This window comes from Cydia fagiglandana, chromosome 19, assembly GCF_963556715.1.
Source record: "Cydia fagiglandana chromosome 19, ilCydFagi1.1, whole genome shotgun sequence".
Taxonomy (NCBI): Eukaryota; Metazoa; Arthropoda; class Insecta; order Lepidoptera; family Tortricidae; genus Cydia; species Cydia fagiglandana.
The window spans coordinates 12,501-17,500 of record NC_085950.1 but is presented as its reverse complement, the minus strand read 5'-3'; the positions used below and the strand labels follow the sequence as shown (position 1 = coordinate 17,500).

Here is a 5,000-nt window from a genome sequence, read left to right as displayed (position 1 = left end):
TCGCTGATGTTCGTCTTGCGACGATCCAAGAATTTCACCTCTAACGTCGCAATACGAATGCCCCCAGTTATCCCTATTAATCATTACCTCGGAGTTCTGAAAACCAACAAAATAGAACCGAGATCATATTCTATTATTCCATGCACGAAATATTCAAGCAGCATTTTGAGCCCGCTTTGAGCACTCTAATTTGTTCAAAGTAAAATTGTCGGCCCACCTCGACACTCACTGAAGAGCATCGCGATAGGATTTTTATATTGAACCGTACTTTTACATACGATTCACCGACGATATGCTCCGCAAACGTGTCAGTATCGATTCGGATGAATCGCACCGACAGTGCGTAGCACAAATGCAACTACGAGCTTTTTAACCGCAACAATTTTAGTATACGCTATTGGAGCTGGAGTTACCGCGGCTGCTGGCACCAGACTTGCCCTCCAATTGTTCCTCGTTAAAATATTTAAAGTGTACTCATTCCGATTACGAGGCCTCGTAAGAGTCCCGTATCGTTATTTTTCGTCACTACCTCCCCGTGCCGGGAGTGGGTAATTTGCGCGCCTGCTGCCTTCCTTGGATGTGGTAGCCGTTTCTCAGGCTCCCTCTCCGGAATCGAACCCTGATTCCCCGTTACCCGTGACAACCATGGTAGTCGCAGAAACTACCATCGAAAGTTGATAAGGCAGACATTTGAAAGATGCGTCGCCGGTACTGGACCGTGCGATCTGCAAAAGTTATCCAGATTCATCAAAATGTTACGACTTCGGACGCGAGGCCCTCCGCCGATTGGTTTTGATCTAATAAAAGCACTCATCCCATCACTGGTCAGAGTTCTGATTGCATGTATTAGCTCTAGAATTACCACAGTTATCCAAGTAACTGAGTAAGATCTAAGGAACCAAAACTGATATATTGAGCCATTCGCGGTATCGCCTTAATACGGCTTGCACTGAGACATGCATGGCTTAATCTTTGAGACAAGCATATAACTACTGGCAGGATCAACCAGGGAGCTGCCGTGTTCATGTGAGTCTTGTTTAGAGACACAAAACACTAGCGCCGACGCGTGCGCGCCAATATCATCTATGTATATTATACTACACAACACACACACAGACGACGGAGACCGCACGCGTAAGACACGAGTCGTATACGACACACGCCACCATTCGGATATACCGAAATCGACGTGGCGTATCGTAGACTGGTGGATATTTTACTTACCACTCTATTCTACCTGGTGGTACAGACACACACGCGTGCGTGCGTGTACCTTAGGTAGGTAGCGGGTGAGTAAAGCGCGCACATACACACACACATAGTGTGTGATGTTTCATAGCGCCGATATGTAATCGAACGTTCTTCCACGACCAGACATAAAAATTTCACTATTTTTTTTTTTTTAAATTTTTAGATTCTTTTTTTAACATAGTCGTTCGTTACGATTTATATCGCTCGCCAGGTATTATAGAGCCCTCAAAACCCTCACAACCAATACAGTATAATGAAACTTACATCAAAGCGTATCCCCACCACCGCTAAACCACTAACCGCAATTACAATTGCGTATTTGAAGGTTTCGCGATATGAAAACACCGAGAGAGAGTTTCAAAAACCGTATTACCGTTAAGGGTTATAAATTGTTCTTTGTTTTAAATCGGATTATCATCCGATCGATCCTCGCCACACGTATAGGAGAACACACTATTTTCTCGCAAATATGTTGTCATCATTCAAACCAATCGGCAACGTTGCGTCGTCTCGAATTGGCGATGGTGACAGACAATCTGCAAGTAAATACTGCGCGCGTTGTACTCTCCCCCGTGGGTAAGGATAGAATATATCTCCCGTCTGTCACGTTTCAATATTAAAACGCGTAAACTAGGACCAAAGTGCAAATAAATAATACAACGGTCGGTCCACACCAGCATGTGTAATATACATGGGTGGTGCGCGTGTGACCGCCGCGCTCCCTAAAAGCTCCGAGGAGCAGCAGTTGTTTCGTGTTGTTGTAGATACCTAAAACTAGGTAATATAGGGTACTTACATTTTTCTTATGATAAATCTTATAATACATATATTATAAGTTTATAAGTAACATAAGTACATACACCAACTTTAGGTATTTTACTGGAAAATTTGCTGCGAGGCTATAACCATTTCAAGGACATAATAATTTGGTTTGGTTAGGTTAGGTTAGGTTAGGTTAGGTTAGATTAATAAAAATAAAAAAATTAGGTTAGGTTAAGTTAAAAAAAAAAAACAAGAAAAAAAAAGTTAGGTTAGGTTAGGTTAGGTTAGGTAAAAAAAACAAAAAAAAAAAAAAAAGTTAGGTTAGGTTAGGTTAGGTTAGGTTAGGTTAGGTTAGGTTAGGTTAGGTTAGGTTAGGCTAAAAAAAAAAAAATATGGCGAACAAAGTTTACCGGTTGAATCACTTACTTACCTAATTGTTTGTTTATTTATTTATTTATATAGGTAAATAATAAAGGATCGATCGTATTGATTGATTGATTGTGTCGTCGAACTGAATGTGTCAGTGTCAATGATGTGACATATTCAGTGTTGCCAACTCGGATTTTGAAAAAATGCTAGACTAATGTCTAGATTATGCCAAAATTATGCCAAAGTTTATTGAAATATGCTAAAAAAAATGCTAAAATGTCTACTTGAAATTAAATACTTAAAACACATAAATTTATTCAAATTTTCCGCCTTTTTCTACTGACAAGATCTGCTTGACCAACTTTATATAGTCCGTCGACGTCCATCCGTCCAAAAAAGTAAAAAAATACATATGAAAATATGAACCACATAAGGCGATGGCGCATATTGTTGCAAGTTGGTGCAAACTTGGCTTAGACTAAATTATGCTAAATAATATGCCAGATGCTAAATGGAAAATTTTGGTGCCAAAGCAAGTGAAAATATGCCAGATCTGGCATCAATTATGCCAAGTTGGCAACACTGGACATATTATGTAAATCAATCAATGTCAGTCAATGCGAGGGGGGGGGGCTATACAGACACAACTCACCTTGGATCGCATTCGATTTGCGTCCGGCAGTTAGGTGGGTAGGTACATTTATTTATCTAAATTAAATCTGAAAAGTAATTTTAGGCTTTTTGCTGGTTAAGTTAACTAAATAAACTTAGCATCGATGACAAAAGAAAAAATCGAATGTGACTTGTTACAACGTCTGTAGAGGCCTTGACCGAAGAAAGGTAGAAACGAAATTTAATAATAATATGATTGAGTAAAAAGGAAGGGAGGGGGCTACTGCGTATAATAATAGAGTGTAAAAAAAATGTACTTACGTTTATTTTTATTGATTTTTGTGTTATTTGGAAGAGGTGCGCGCCGTGTGCAAATATTTTGAACGCCACACCATAAGACACGAAACTAATTACACATGTTTTTTTATTCAAAATTAATGAATATGATTTTTTTTTTAAATTTTTCTGTAATTATTAAGCGTCTATAATGAAACCATTTCCAAAAAAATGTCATCATGCCTATTCATAAGTCATCATCTTTGGATATTATTATATCTGTGATCTTTGGCCTACTTAAAAAAAAAGGAGGTGTATTTTTCTGTTTAAATTAGAGCAGCCGTTGCAGCCCGCCATCTATCGAGCATTGGTAAGTGAGTTTGTCTAATCGATTTGGCAGTGACCGAATCATCGATTTGTAACGATTATTGTTTTTATTTCCTAGCTTTTCCTACGCTAAACTATAAACAGCTTTGTTATTTTAAGTTAAAATACAAAGTATTTTAAAATGTTGATTCATGTATTACTTGAAAGGTAATTTGAGTATTAATTTCGATATTCGATGGTGACATTTCATGAAGCATGATAAGATGAATATATGATGATGATGATGATAATTTGCTATTATTTCATTTGAGCAACTTGATTTTGTACCGTATGCCACGCCGAATTGTAAGTAAAATGATAATTGTACTCGATGAGCATCGATTTTTAATCTGGTATCTTATGGTTATGGAAATAATTGGTAGGAAAATACGACTCTCGAAACGTCAAAGTGAAAATTTTTCATATACCTGAACCTGAACAAATACAAACTGAGACAAATGAGAGCAATGATTGTACAACTAATCGTTTCTGTGATTTGCGTGACCATAACACATGGTAAGTGCATAGTGAATTCGTCTTGAACATTATTCACTGCGTTTGATTAGCATTAGCAAGTGATATTTATTTTGAATTATTATTAAATGATTGGATCAAATTGCCTGAGGGGCTTGTCTTGCAAAGCACCGTATTTGGCTATGTTGTCGGTGGCAAGATAAACCAATCTGGCAATATCTCAAACACTGATTTAGTAACAAATTTTGCTGTTAGTGACAGTACAAAATATTTCAGGAGTCTGTTACTTTGAATAATAACACATTTCAGGTGGACATTCCCCTTAAACACCCCTTAGGTGAACTAAATTTGGGTAACTCCTTTTCCGCTGCCTTACAAAGATTTTACTCGATAGAGAGAAAATTAATGAAAAATGTGTGAGTTGCTAGAGCAGTATAAAAAATTCATTGATGAATATGTTGAATTGGGACATGCTAGGGAGGTCAATATTAACTCTTATGATATGTTGAATGGACCTGTAAGCTTCTAGCTCAACATCATTCTGTTTTCAACGGGGCTGGCCAGCATCAAAAGTACAAAGCTTCGTGTTGTGATGGACGGGATCCTGGGGCATGAAATCCAAAAATAAGCTGGCTGTCAATGATGTCATGGTGCAGGGTGAGCTCTTTGACATATTAATTTTGTTTCGGACCTATTTATTCATTCACCTTGTTATGTGGGTTTCATATGCATATTTAAGCAAGGAAAAATGGGAAAAAAATTGTAATAGCCTAAAATTGTAAAACCTTAACCAAACCTGGAGGAAGGGGTGAGGGGGAGGGGGGGGGGGGGGGGGGGTTTATGCTTAAAAAAAATTAGGTTAGGTTTTTATGATTAATTTTTTTTATTTT

The 5,000-nt window shown here is 37.9% G+C and overlaps 1 non-coding gene across 1 annotated transcript in view; it reads right to left on the bottom strand.

Moving 5' to 3' along the window:
• Positions 1-1,012, bottom strand: part of LOC134674263 (small subunit ribosomal RNA) — a 1,908-nt gene extending 896 nt beyond the window's left edge. The window contains exon 1 of the ribosomal RNA XR_010099571.1: positions 1-1,012. This exon is cut by the window's left edge and continues 896 nt beyond it. This is a non-coding gene — a ribosomal RNA (small subunit ribosomal RNA).
• Positions 1,013-5,000: the final 3,988 nt, after the last annotated feature.